The 14824-nt window shown below is 45.6% G+C and overlaps 1 protein-coding gene across 4 annotated transcripts in view; it reads left to right on the forward strand.

The window, feature by feature from the left end:
• The window catches only part of Tnrc6a (trinucleotide repeat containing adaptor 6A), a 177572-nt gene that overhangs the window by 38994 nt on the left and 123754 nt on the right, over positions 1 to 14824 (forward strand). The gene's annotated exons all lie outside the window — the stretch shown is intronic.

Here is a 14824-nt window from a genome sequence, read left to right on the forward strand (position 1 = left end):
GGGGGCTAGGGAGATCACTCAGTCAGTAAAACGATTCCACAACCTGAGTTCAACTCCCAGAACCCACATGAAACACTGCACATGAGCTGGAGAGATGGCTCAGCAGTTAAGACCACTGGTAACTCTTGCAGAGGACCTGGGTTCTGTCCCCAGCACCCACACGGTGGCTCACAATCATCTGTAACTCCAGTCTCAGGGAATCAGAAACTCTCTGATTTGGGCTTCCATGGGTGCCAGGGACACAAGTAATTCATAGACCTACATGCATGCAAACACTTGTATACTTAAATTATATAAAAACCTAAGAAGAAAAAGAAAAAAAATTCCAGCTTTGGGGAAGTGGTTGACAGGTGGATACCTTGCCCTCCAAGCCACCTTGCTGGCCATAGAGGTTTTTTGTTTTTTCTTTTAAGATACCAAAATACTTACAAGTCTTGAAAAAAAAAAAAAGTCTTCCAAGGCCAGGCACAATGGTGCCCACCTGCAATTCTAGCTCCCAGAGGCTGAGGCACCAGGATCTCAAGTTCAAAGCCAACCTGAATCTATAGTGAGATCCTTAGGGGGGGTGGGGGTTAGAAGGAGGAGAAAGAAGAGGAAAAGGGGGAGAAGGAGAATGGTCCATCCCTTGAGCAAACTAGAACTGCAATTTCTGTTTCTGTAGAGAATGATGAAGAGGCTGGGCAGGGTTGTACACACCTTTAATCCCAGCACAGGTATTTCTCTGTGAGTTCCTGGCCAGCCTGTATACAGAGTGAGTTTTAGGACAGCCAGGACTACACAGAGAAACCCTGTCCTGAAAAACAAATCAAAATAAAATAAAAAGAACATGGACCTTTCAAAACTGATTAAGATGTAGACAGCCCTGTAACCAGAGGCAAAATCATAATCGTAAGTGTTGTTATTATGAAAGAATGAAAAAGATATGAAAATGGGGTAAAGGGGTGGCTCTGTAGGTAAGTTCTTACCACGCAAGCATGAGGCCTGGAATTTAAATCCCCAGCACAAACATAAATTCCTAAATGTTAGGTGGACATGGCTGCCTGCTCGTAACCCCAAAGTACAGGAGACGGACGGGTTTCTTGGAGCAAACTGGCTACCTAGACTGTCCAAACCGGAAAGCTCCAGGTTCAAGTGAGATTCTGTCTCAAAAAATAAAGGAGAGCTGTTGAGAAAAGAAACTCAGTATCAACCTGTGGCCTCCACATGTATATAAACTCCATCCTCTCCTCCCCCACACACATTCTAGCACACAAAAAGCATGCATGAATACCAAACACAAAAACACAAGGGAAAAAAAAGAATATATGAGAAAGGACCAAATGACTATAAATAATAGGTAAATAGAATAACTCCTGATGAAAACAGACATTACTAAGTTAAACAATGTAGAGGAAAACATTAAAATCATAATCTGGACCTTTGGTAAAATCAATAAACTAAAACTCTAGAGAGACTTATTAAGGGAAATAAAATTAATAAAATAGTAATACTTTGAAATAAAAAAGGGTTTTAGACAGACATACAAGGGAATAGTGAGAGAATATTTTGCAATACTCTGCTAATTAAATTTTTAAGATTTCCTTTTCTTTCTTTCTTTCTTTCTTTCTTTCTTTCTTTCTTTCTTTCTTTCTTTCTTTCTTTCTTTCTTTCTTCTCCTCCTCCTCCTTCTTCTTTTCTTTTTCCTGGTTCTTTTGAGACAGCTCTGACTGCCCTGGAACTGGATTTGTAGACCAGGCTGGCCTTGAACTCACAGAGATTCACCTGCTTCTGCCTCCCAAGTGCTGGGATTAAAGATGTGCGCCACTGTCTAAGATATTTTTTTTACTTTTAAGGCAAAATAGGGACTGTAGCTGAAGTTTTCCTGGTCCTGCCTGGCCCACGGTCAGGACAAATCTCTCTCACCCACCAGTCCTGCAGCAGCTCAGACCCAACCAAGTAAACACAGAGACTTATATTGCTTACAAACTGTATGGCTGTGGCAAACTTCTTGCTAACTGTTCTCATATCTTAAATCAACCCATTTCTATTAATCTATAAGTTGCCACGTGGCTTGTGGCTTACTAGTATCTTAACATCTGCTTCTCATCATGGCGGCTGGCAGCGTCTCTCTGCTTCAGCCTTCCACTTCCCAGAATTCTCTTCTCTCCTTGTCCCGCCTATACTTCCTACCTGGCTACTGGCCAATCAGCATTTTATTTAAACAAAGTAATATCCACAGCAAGGTACTTAAAAGGAGACGGCTCAGCAGGTAAAGCACTTGCTGAGTAAGCCTGAGAACCGGAGTTTGGATGCCAGGAATCCACACAGAAGCCAGAAAGATGTGGTGGCCCACCTGTAATCCCAGCAGAAACACAGAAACCCTGGAGCAGGCTGGCTCTGGGTTCATGAGAGACTCTGCCTCAATATATAACATGGAGGGCAACTGAGAAGATACCGGGGATCAACCTTGGATCTCCACATGCATGTGCACACACATGACCACGCACCCACTCACATACACCTTAACACACATACATACCACACACACAAAAAGCCCAAATATACAGTGAATGATGCTTATTGACACACTTCCTAATTCGGAGTATTTCCTGCCTTCCTACATTCCTAGACCATGCTAAATCGCCTTGATGATGCTGTGTTTAGCCAGTATCATTTCTAAGTAACCACAGAGCAATGATTTTTTTTTTTATAATGTTGTGGATTTTAGTTTTTAATGTGATTTTCTCAAAAAAAAAAAAAAAGATATCTTTGGCTTCTCTGTGCTCTGATACCTTGGTAAGAAAGTTGAATGGCAGGCTGGCTAGATGGCTGAGTGGGTAAAGGCAGCTGCTTCCAAGCCTGAAGGCCTGAGTTCTATCCCTGAGACCTCCATGGCCCGAAGGACTAAGATCTGTAAGCTGTCCTCTGACCAGCACACACTTGACACAGCGTGTGTTCATAGAAAAAAAAAAAAAAACAACCCACAAATTAATAAAAATGTAATAATTTTTTAAAAAAGAAAGAAAGAAAGAAGGAAAGAAAGAAAGTTGAATGGCTAGTTTCTGGAAGCCATTTCAGAAGCCAACTCATTGGAAGTACTTCCCCCAAGAAAGCATGTAGGGCTGTTGGATTTTAGGTGGCGAGCTGGGCAATGTGCCCAGTTTTGTTCCTAACTGGTTTTTTTTGGTTTTTCGAGACAGGGTTTCTCTGTGTACCTTTGCTCCTTTCCTGGAACTCACTTGGTAGCCAAGGCTGGCCTCGAACTCACAGAGATCCGCCTGGCTCTGCCTCCCGAGTGCTGGGACTAAAGGCGTGCACCACCACCGCCCATTGTTCCTAACTCTTTAAGATGTCCAGGGCTGGGAATGCAGCTCAGTGATGGAGCACTTACCTAGCACATGCAAGGCCTTGGGTTCCACCAAATGATTAGTAATGGCAGTATTTATAAAAATAGATCAATAGTAGTCCTAGTTGTAGTATAAAAGTAAAAGTTAAGGGCATCGCATTTTCAAGCCCCCTCGTGGCTACAGCGAGCAATTTCTTTGCTTCTCAATAAATCACTTCCTTACTCTTCAAAGAAAATGTTTCAGTGGTTAAGAGCACTGACTGCTCTTACAGAGGACCCAGATTCAATTCCCAGCACGCACATGGTGGCTCAAAAGTCTGTAACTCGATGCCCTCTTCTGGCCATCATAGGCACTGCATGCATGTGGTACACAGATATGTGTGCAGGCAAAACACTCATACACACATAAAAAAAACATCAAATACAGGTCAAAACTTGTGTTTATTCTTGTAATTATTTGTGTTTTTCCCCAAAAGATATCAATTTAGTTGTGCAAGTTTTGCAAAAATCATCTTCCCATTTGCTCTGTAATAGTACTTACATTTCATATTCCTAGTGATATGTTTTTGAACTGTCTCTCTTTTTTCTGATCATTCAAATCAAGATTTATCTTTTTTTTTTCAGATATTTATCTATTTATTATGTATACAGTGTTCTGCCTGCATGTATACCCGTGCTCCAGAAGAGGGCACCAGATCTCATTATAGATGGTTGTGAGCCACCATGTGGTTGCTGGGAATTGAACTCAGAACCTCAGTTCTCTTAACCTGGAGCCATCTCTCCAGCTCCCTTCTTCTTTCATTTTGTTACTTCTTTCTTCCTTGAATCGTGCTTAGAAAGAGAATGAATACATTTCTTTTGGGGATCTTGTTAAGATTTTCTTTGCAGACTGTTAATATCCTTTATTATCATAAAAATTCCACAGGACTATTAAAGATGTTGTTCTCTGTTGTATATTATAGCACTTGACACTAAACTACAAAGATGACCTTTAAAAATATCACCAGGCGGTGGTGGTGCACACCTTTAGTCCCAGCACTCGGGAGGCAGAGCCAGGCAGATCTTTGTGAGTTCAAAGCCAGCCTGGTCTACAGAGTGAGATCCAGGAAAGGCACCATAACTACACAGAGAAACCCTGTCTCAAAAAAAACCAAACCAAAACAACAACAACAACAAAAAAAAATCCACATTCATTCAGAATGGCTCAATCCACAATGGTAATGTATCTCAGTCCATGGAGAGCTTACTTAGCATACAGGAAGCCCTGGATCCCATCCTCAGTACCACATAAACTGGGTGCACATCTGTCATCTCAACGCTGGAGGGGTGGAGGCAGGGGGATCAAGAGTTCAAAGGTCATCCTTGGCTACATAGCAATTTTGAAGACAGCCTGGATATACACCACCTGCTACAAAGTAACTAAGTAAGCCAGGCAAACCTTTAGCGCCTCCGAATGTTTCTTTTTAACTTCCTTGGTGACTACTGGCTGGGTTGGTCCTTAGAGTCTGCTGGACACTGCCCTTGCTGTGGTGCCTCCGCTTCGCTGGAGTTCCACCCTCTTTGTCCTGACTCAGTGTCGCTGTGTGTCTTGGTTGCCTTCATTAGTCTTGGATCCAAATTCATCTGATATTTACATTGGGAACCTAGCTCTATATATTACCTTTTATCCGCTGTGTCCTTGTTCAGACTTTCAATCCCAGTCTTATAAAAACAAACAAACAAACAAACAAACAAACAAAAAACTTTATATATTCTTTTGTTTTCAACCCAAAGCTAAGTTTTTGCTTTAAAAATTTTATTATATTTTGTATTTATTTTAGGTGTGGAGTGGGAAGTAAATGTGCCAAGAACAACTTGTGGGAATCGGTCCTTTCCTTGTGCTGTGTGGGTCCAGTCTGAGGGATTGAACTCAAATTGTCAGGCTTGGCATTGAGTGCCTTCATCTGGTCAGCCCAAGAGCTTTTATTGTTTCTTCAATTGTTGCTTTTGAAATAATTGCTCTTCCAACTACTCTTTTGTTTTGTCTTCAAATGGGTATGTCTATCTTCCATGTGTATGCCTGGCACCAATGGAGACCAACAGGGTGTGCCATGTTCTTTGGAACTGGAGTTACAGATGATTGTCCCCCATCTTGTGGACCTCTGGAAATCAAACCCAGGTCCTCTGCAAGAACAGAGTGCTCTCAATCACTGAACCTTCTCTCTAGTCCCCAACCCTGGGTTTTATTGTTATTGTTGTTGGTTTTAGAGATTTTATTTTTTTATTATGTTTATATGTATGTGTCTGTGTGTGCATGTGTGCATGTGTGTGCAGGGGCTATCGGAGGTGAGAACAAATCTCTTAAGGCTGGAGCTGCAGGCAGCTGTGATTTCTCTACATTTATCTACTGTCCCCTCTAGGTTCTATCTTAATTCCTTCATCTAGTTCTGTCCCTTCTAGGTTTTCATCTATCTAGTTCTTTCCCCTATCAGCTCCTCTCCTCTCTCCTTCTCTCTCATCTGGCTCTTCCTCATCTTCCATCTCGTTCCTCTAGTCCTCTCTTTTAGCCCTTCAATCTAGTTCTTCCCCATCTCAGTTCATTCCTCTCAAGTTCTTATCCATCTAGTTCTTCCATTCTCTTTTCTCTTCTCCCCCCTGTGCCCTGGAAGTCCCGGTATATAAAGGGAGGGTCCAAGCTAATTTGTGTAAAGCTATTATTTAACGTCCACCTCTCCTAGGTGATGTCTCCTTGTGGAATTTACCTTAAGTCAGGAGACTTGCATGTGGGCTGTTATCATTGTTAGTCCTCGGAAGTTGGGCGCCCACCTGGGTGGTGTTTCCTGTAGCCCTTGAAAGTGGCTAAGGGAGATAATGTGATAAAGGAAAGCCTTTCCTCAGGCTGTTCTTCAAATACCTGGAATGTGTATGTCCAGAGAGTGATCAATCTACACTGTTAGTCCTTCTTAGGGGAAAGCCAATTGGAAAAACTATGAAGGCACACATGATTTTCATAACAGAAGACAGCTGATATATAACAAGCCAAGTAACACCAAAAACTCCTTGGAATTTGGCTTCCTCTGGAGGAATTTCCTGATCCCTCCAGGTAGTGACTTTGCCATAACCAGCTGAGTTTTTATGATATATTCCTGCGGCCTGCAGCATGTCCTATGCTTTTTTTTAATTTGATACAAGCGCTGTTTGCTTTGTGATGTTATATATTTATGTATGTATGTTGTTTTAATCTTTGTTTTAAATGACTTTATCCTTCTAGAAAATTTAAATCTGTCCAGGCAGTGGTGGTGCACGCCTGTAATCCCAGCACTTGGGAGGCAGAGGCAGGTGGATCTCTGTGAGTTTGAGGCCAGCCTGGTCTACAGAATGAGTTCCACGACAGCCAAGGCTATACAGAGAAACCCTGTCTCGAAAAACTAATAATAATAATAATAATAATAATTGAATGAAATTTTTAAATCTGTTTCCAGAATTGTCAGTTTCTGGAATTATCTATGGACCTACGAAAGCAGAGGGAAATGGCTGTGCTTGCCGGTACACTGTTATTTTGTTCATTTTTACTTCGGGGACAGGAGGTGCAGGCAGCAAAGAGGAAGGGTGAAGAGGCCCCTGGCCTCTGCTTCTGCAGCTTCGTTAAACCCCTTCGCCGGTAGGCTTGGCCCTGGGTGTTCCCTTCCCAGCCTTACTTGGGGGACTTTCTAGGTGTGGGGTGAGGAAGTAGTCAGCGGGGAGTCTCTGCCCGCCACACAGGCCACATTCCCCCAAAGCTGGTTGGTTGCTTTTCTGTGGGTTCCTCTTCAGTCTGGTCTTGTGTGAAAGGCCATGGTAATAGCAAGCACCCTCTCAACTAAACAGTGTCATTCCTCGGTGCTAGTCTTCCCACCCTCCGGCTCCTCTCCTCACCTGCTTCTCTCCAAATTGCGGGAGGCTGTTGATACTTCCAGGGTTGTCATCGTTTACCTTCTGTGTTAGTTACATTCCTATTGCTGTGATGTCATACCTGAGACATCCGCCTGAAGGGAGGAGGCATTATTTGGGGTCACGCTATGACAGCAAACAGTCCCTTACGGAAGCAAAGGCACAGTGGCTAGAATAGCTTGTAGATGAGGAGGCTGGTTCTGTTCAGTCAGCAGTGAGGAAGCAGAGAAGCTAAAGCCTGCACAGGACTAGAACCCATGAGGCCTGCCCTCCAGTCACCCACTTCCTCCAGCTAGGCCCCACCTCCTCAAGTCTCCATCACCTCCCCAGTTGTATGAACATCTGGGGACCAAATTTCTCTTTAATTGAGAAATTCATGTGTAGAAAAATGTGTCTCAAGATAATAATGACAGAAGTACCTAATGACTCCTGTGCAGGAATCAGTGTTGGGGTTTGGTTTATAAGAACAAGGTCAAACCATCTAAGTAGCCAAGAACAGAGAACTGCTGGAGAAAGTTCTAAGAACGTCCACGCAGTAGAATCTATGTGGCCACTAGTGGTGCGAGCGTGGGTTAAGAAGCCTTCCCCTTATTTGCATAAAGCCAAACTTGGGGCTGCTGCATTCACACAAACATGTTCACATAGCAGAGTTTTGCAAAAGTACAGACTATGTTAGAGCAAATCATCACCAGCATCGTGCAGGCGGACAAAAGAAATTTACACGGGCCACTTAGAGGAGAGTGTGGGATCACGAATGGTCCCAGAATGGTCAGAACCTTTTGACCAGAAACAAGTAGAACAGTTTGTTTCACTTACTCCAGGGGAGAAAGTGAGAAGAGAGAGGAGAGGGTGAGAAGGTAGGTCAGAGACGTCTTCCAGCTTGGTGGGTAGCTGTAAGAACTCGCAGAGCTCAGAAAAGCCACTGTAGTCAGAGTGACAGTCTATGACAATGAAGGATGCATACTAAAATCAGCATGGGAAAGGGATGCCCAGGGCGTAGGCAACTGCACTTCATTCCCCAGTGTGGATGATGGCTGACTCCGGACACTTAAATTAATGTGGCCAGGGCTGCCAAGCCAAGCCTCAGCATCCCTGGTTTTTATCTGGGACCAGTTATCCAGTCTTTAGTTCCTGGGTCAGTGATGAACCTGGTATATATATATAGCACAGCCCAGGGCCCCCATCATCAACCACACAACACGAGCTGCTAGACATAGCCCCCTCCCCCGAAGCTGATTAGGACTCTTATCAGGCAAGACATCCCAAGGGCTAAGAGGTACAGACCTCTTAGGAACAGATCAAGGAGAAGTCCTTCCTTTGCACTGTTGATGGGTTTGGCCATCTCAGGCCTGCTGAATTACCTCTTTCTTGAAGAAAGTAGAAATGGAAGCAGGGAGCTGTCCGAAGATGGGCGTGGTGCCCAGCCAACAACTCTCCCAGAAGAATAGGCTGTGAGAATTTCTGAAAAGGATTATTCACCAAGGTCTGATGTCAATTTGTGAACAGGAAGAGTCTTGTATCAGAAAAAAAAAAAAAAAAAGTGTTTGACTGGGAAAGGGTGGTAAACAAAAGTACCAACAAAGCCAAGAGAAGCAGGCACATGCCAGGTGGACTCGTGCATGAACTTAGATTGTAATAGTTATTAGTGGGCAAGACTTGGAGATGGGGAGGGCATTCTGATGGGAATGAGAAGCCAACATAATGTGTGTGTGTGTGTGTGTGTGTGTGTGTGTGTGTGTGTGTGTGTGTGTGTGCATTTATATATAGTGCTTATGTGTGGTGGTGTGCACACGTGTATGTGTATATGTCGTGTTTTGTGTGGATTTGTGTACGCACGTGTTCATCTGCTTAAGTGCCATGTGTGCATGCACATAAACACCAAAAGTCAACCTGAAGTATTCCTCCTCAGCTGCTGCCACCTTGTTTTCTGAGACAGTGTCTCTTCTCTCACTGGGACCTGGGGCTTGTTGATTAGGCTAAGATGGCTGATCAGTGTGCTCCAGGAATCTACCTGTCTCCGCCTCTCCAGTGCTGTGATTACAAGCATATAACACCATGTTGGCTTTTAATACACACACTAAACCATCTCCTCACCCCCAACCCCCAGCATACATTTTAAAACATTATTCTGTTCAATTCACGTTGGGTGGAAAGCTATGAGTGTGGTTGTAGATAAATTGGAAACTTCGTGAGTGTTCCTGAGAAGCACTGTGTTAAAAGAGCAGTGTGGAAAGAAGGGCACCCCTGGACTCTAGCATCCGCTCACTGACTTATCTTGATCTTTCAATTCACTTTTACTAACCAAAGCCAGTTCAAAACTTAATGGCTTGAACCTTCACAACCCCTAATTGCTTGTGAGTCTGTGGGTCAGCAAGGTGCTTCCCCTGGGCTGGGCTGGACTTTGGGTATCTGTGGTCAGCTGCAGGCTGGAAACAGAAAGTCTGCCGATACAGGCTGGGCTCTGCCAGTGCCCAGGCCTCAGCTAGAACTGGACTTCACTCTAACAGGCATTTCCGCCTGAGAAGCTGGCCTGGCCTTGGATATGTGGCAGTGGTCAGGTTCCTAAGGAGCAGATGAAAGCATGTATGGTCTCTTGCAGCCCAGACTTAGAACCTGCCCACCAACTCTCACCTGCGTTCCCAGTCCACGTAGACAGCGAGGCTCGTAAGAGAGAAAATAGATTTCCCTATCAGTGAGGGGGGCTGCTGTCACTTTGCAGAATGACAGCAATGTGGCAGGTAAGGAGGGATGGAGAACTCTGGTCATTCTTCCAGTGTTGTTTGAATGAAAATGGCCCATTTAGGCTCATCGGGACTGGCTCTATTGGGAGGTGTGGCCTTATTGGTATAGGAGTGGTGTTATTGGAGAAAGAGTGTCACTGGGGGTGGGCTTTGAAGTCTCAGAAGCTCAAGACAGGCCTAGTGTGTTTCATTCTTTTCTTTTTTTTTTTTTTGGTTTTTTCGAGACAGGGTTTCTCCGTAGCTTTGGAGCCTGTCCTGGACTAGCTCTGTAGCCCAGGCTGGCCTCGAACTCACAGAGATCCACCTGCCTCTGCCTCCCGAGTGCTGGGATTACAGGCGTGCGCCACCACCGCCCGGCCGTGTTTCGTTCTCTTCTTGCTGCCTGCAGATCTAGGTGCAAAACTCTCAGATACCTCTCCAGCACCGTGTCTGCCTGCCTGCCATCACACTTCCCACCATGCTGATAATGGACTAAACATCTGAACTGTAATCCAGCTCCAATTAAATGTTTTCCTTTGCAAGAGTTACCATGGTCATGGTGTCTCTTCACAGCAATAGAAACCCTAACTAAGACATCCACCACAGGTGGGTAAGCTCTTGGGACCTCTGAAGTCTTCAATGGCTTCTACTATAGGACAGAGACAGTATTTCCCATCTCAGAATCATGACAATTCAATGGTTGGCACGTGGGAAGGTCCTGCTTCTTGAATAATGGTTGTTATTCTATGTGCTCCTTCTGCTTGTTCACAGATTTCTTCTTTTGCTTTTAAGTCAACTTTTTATTCTTAAAACCAGACTCATTATCAATACCATCATCGCTCTGAACTGTCTTGAGTACCGCATCCTCCTTACATGTATCAACCCTCATACTGAACAAGTTCTGGACTGTAAAGGAGGACTTCTTTGTGTGCCTGTCTTTCCGTTTTCATCCACAGGCTCAACAACAACCTTGTGTATTTCAGAGGCTGCACTTAGGGGAGGAAATTGTACTTGCTCCATGCAATTAATGAGGCCTCTGTGACTCATCTTCCTCCCTGGGTGCTGTGACTCCAAACTGGGTGCCATGGTCCGAAGGGAACCTCACGAGGCCTCTACTGCCGTCACTAATTCTGTGTCCTCCCCTTGGAGCTCTCCCTCATCTGTCTCCATGGCCACAGTGAGATGCTCTGAGGTGCAGTGGACTCTGGCTCCTGCTTCACATCCCCTGAGGAGAGGTCATCCTTGGTTCTTCCTTCAGGTCAGTGGTGGCTCTCGGTAGAGACAGCCCTGGAGACCTGACAGCACTAAATGCCTCGGTAAGCAGCACTCCCTTGCCGTGGGTGCATTTCAGTCCTGCTTAGTGGAGAAAACTGCAGTTTGCTTTCACACCGTCTACAACTTGCTAGCTTCCCTTTTTAGCAGTCTCCGAAGTTTCTCTATGAAGAGAGCATCAGCCAGACTTAATGATCCTGCAGGCTTTCATTATTTTTACGTTCATGTTTTCTCTCACGGCCCCTGATACTAGCGTCACATGTTTTTTTCATGGTACTTACTATGTGTTTCCTGCAGAACCACGCTTAACCAATATAAAGGGGAGCGATTTAAAGGAAAAATAGCCTTACATAAATAATCACACAGGTGAACCCACAGGACAAAATAAAGAGGGGACACGTCAAAGATCAGCTATGCAAGCTCATCTAAGAAGAGAATCTTATAACTACTAGCTAAAAAGTAAGCTTTCTTTCACTGGAAAAAAATATTCAGAGCAGTAGATCTGGCTTGTCGAATGATTGAGCAGCATGCACCTAGGTCCAACCCCCCAGCACCACATAAACCAGGTGAGGTACATCTGTAATCCCAGCCCAGGAAGTAGACAGTAGGATCAGAAGTCCAAGTTTGGCTATGTACTGAGTTCAAGGCCTGCCCTGAGACCCTGTTTCAGAAACAATAGACAGCTGGGCTTGGTGCCTCCTGCCTGTAACTCAGCACTTCTTGAGTTTAGTGGCTTCTGCCTGTAAGTAAATCAGTACTTGGGAGGTTCAGGACCATAAGTTTGAGGCTAGCCTGGACTACGTAGAGAGAGCTTGTCTTTAAATAAATAATAAATTAGTAGTTAGCTTCCTCCCGTTAGATTCCCAAGCAGTTTGATGAGTCAGCCACTGTCTGCCGCCGGAAGCACCATCTGTGTGTGTGCACAATGTCTATGTCTCCCCGCGGCTTGGACCCTCAGCTTCTCACTGAAGTGCCGCTAGGTCTGGACACTCTGTTATCCTCCGTGGGGAAGGACTGGCTACCGGTGACTCATCGGCATGCCTCGGCAGATCGTGTTATTACCACAGCGGCAGCAAAGGAGGTGGAGGAGTGCTGGCTGTAGGTGTGGGGTGATAGTGGCTGCCCCAGCCTTAGGAGCAGCTCGGGGGAGAGAGCCGAAGCAAGAGTGTCAGCCACACTGAGCACCTAAGGGAGGCCCAGCGCTGGGCTTCACACCACCCTCATCCCTGAGTGCATTTAGTTCTCGCCATGACCCTGAAGCAGCCAATGTTTTTGAGCGTCCACATTTCACAGATGAGGACGTTGAGCCTTAAGGAGGGAACAATAAGAAAGCCACGGCACCGCACAGGTGGGAGTCTGCAACACTTAGGGTTCGCCTTGACTTCCAGGCTCATGGTCTCCTGGGCGGCCCCTCCCGTAAGGGTCCCCTGAGTGCAGTGCTTGGCACCTTTTGGAAGGCGATCGGAATGCTGCTTCAGCAGTCAGTGTGCAACGGAAGGGAATTCTGAGGCCGCTTGAATATTTAAATGATGCCTCAGCCACGTACAAATCTGCTTCTCTTCCATCTGCATCCCCCAGAAATTCAATGAAACAGTGGAGAGTGATCCCATCTCTACTGCACGCACCCCCAGCCCCACCAGTCCCATCTGAAGCCTTGTGCTGGCACAAGGTTGAGCAGGGTTTTCTATAATAAAGACACTGCGCATCACACATCAGCGGCTGTTGTTGCTATGGCGACAGCCACACTTTGTCCCAGACAGCTTGGGTCTGCAGGGAGGGTGGACCCTGGGGGAACAAGTGTGTTTCTCCAACCTGTCAGACCCTGTCACCTGCCCTGCTTCTCACCTCTCCCACTCCCACCAGCCCCCCCCACACTTCCTTCCACGGGCTGACAGGGGCGCTAGCACCCCCAGGCCATCATAATTAGCATCTGGCTGGGAGCCCAGAGTTCTGGCAGCACATTCCTCACTTTCCTTGCCAGCCAATCTCCGTTCCCCAGCATCCCTTCAACGGCACTGCAGCAGCTGTGCGCAGACAGCCCAGCACCAAGGTCACCACAGCACCAGCAATGACAAAGCGTGCCCTTCCTCTCTGGGTGGGCATGGCACCAGCCGATCCTTCACTGGTGCCTGCCTGAGCCATTTGGAGGCTCTGACCTTATGGTTATGGAAAAAGAAGCTAGCCTCAGGAAGATGGAGAAGGTGAAACTCTTGAGATTCATCTGGCTGAGATTGACCAATTAGGTTCAGTGTGTGTGTGTGTGTGTGTGTGTGTGTGTGTGTGTGAGAGAGAGAGAGAGAGAGAGAGAGAGACAGAGAGAGAGAGACAGAGAGAGAGACAGAGAGAGAGACAGAGAGAGAGACAGAGAGAGAGACAGAGAGAGAAAGAGACACAGAGACACAGAGACACAGACAGAGACAGAGAAGACAAGTGCAAGATATCCCAGAAGGTCAAGGAAGTAATCAAAAAGTCTGTGTGCCAATATGCCTTGGAGTTTAAGGGACTAAAGATGGCGGCGGTAACAGCAGCCAAAGAGAGCTAGTTGTTATGGTGACAACAGCTTATGGAAGCCGTGTCCAGCACTGTACCAAGCACTTCATGAGCATTAGTTTGTGGAGTCCTGACACTGACTGCATGTGTGGAAAACTACGGGGAGCTACTGTGGTCACTCCCCAGAAGGAAATACAAGGCCAGGAAAAGTTGACTCTCGTTCCCAATCAGACGAGCCCAAGAAGTGGTATGCTCTGTAAGACAATTCCCCTAGATTCTTCCAAATCTAGTGTCATGTACAAATGGGTAGGCAAAATTTGCAGGAAGAAAAAAAAATGTTAAGAGACATAAGAAGTGTGGTTTATGCCACTAGATTGGAGCCTGCCTGGGAGAAATAAAACAGCCATAAAAGAAACTCGAGGGATATTTGGTGAAATTAGAATATGAACTCTACAGTGAGATAGCATCAGGAAGTCACTGTTAAGGTTCCTTGAGTGTGATTCTGGTGTTGCGCTTATATAGGAGAACACTATTTTTAGGTGATACAGGTAAAAGTATCTAGGAAGATGTACAAAGTCTTTAAATGACTGGTACATATGATTGTGTATTCCAGAGCAATACAGGCACACACATATTGTATAGCAAGTAGAGCAAAATATTGACAGTGGTTGAATTCAGGCAGGTTGAAATGATGGACCATGGGCCATATGTGTCCCGGGATAACTAGCCTGTGTCCCGGGTGATACTGTATTGCAATGTCAAAAGCTTGATATGGAGCCAGTGAGATGGCTCAGTGTTGCTCAAGTCAGATGCCTTCGGTCTGATCCTGGAACCTATGTAAAGATGAAAGGAGAAAGCTAGCATTGTCCACAGCATTGTCTGCCAGTCTGCCTGCCTGCCTTCCTGTCTGCTGTCTGCCTGCCTGCTTCTCTCTCTCTCTCTCTCTCTCTCTCTCTCTCTCTCTCTCTCTCTCTCTCTCTCTCTCTCACACACACACACACACACACACACATTAAAAGGTGGGATACCCCTGAATGGTTCATCACCAGGTTCATCATCAATAGCGTATCATCACATAGGCTCTCACAGCACTTCCAGGTTCCTGCAG

This window comes from Peromyscus maniculatus, chromosome 1, assembly GCF_049852395.1.
Source record: "Peromyscus maniculatus bairdii isolate BWxNUB_F1_BW_parent chromosome 1, HU_Pman_BW_mat_3.1, whole genome shotgun sequence".
In the NCBI taxonomy this organism is placed as follows: domain Eukaryota; kingdom Metazoa; phylum Chordata; class Mammalia; order Rodentia; family Cricetidae; genus Peromyscus; species Peromyscus maniculatus.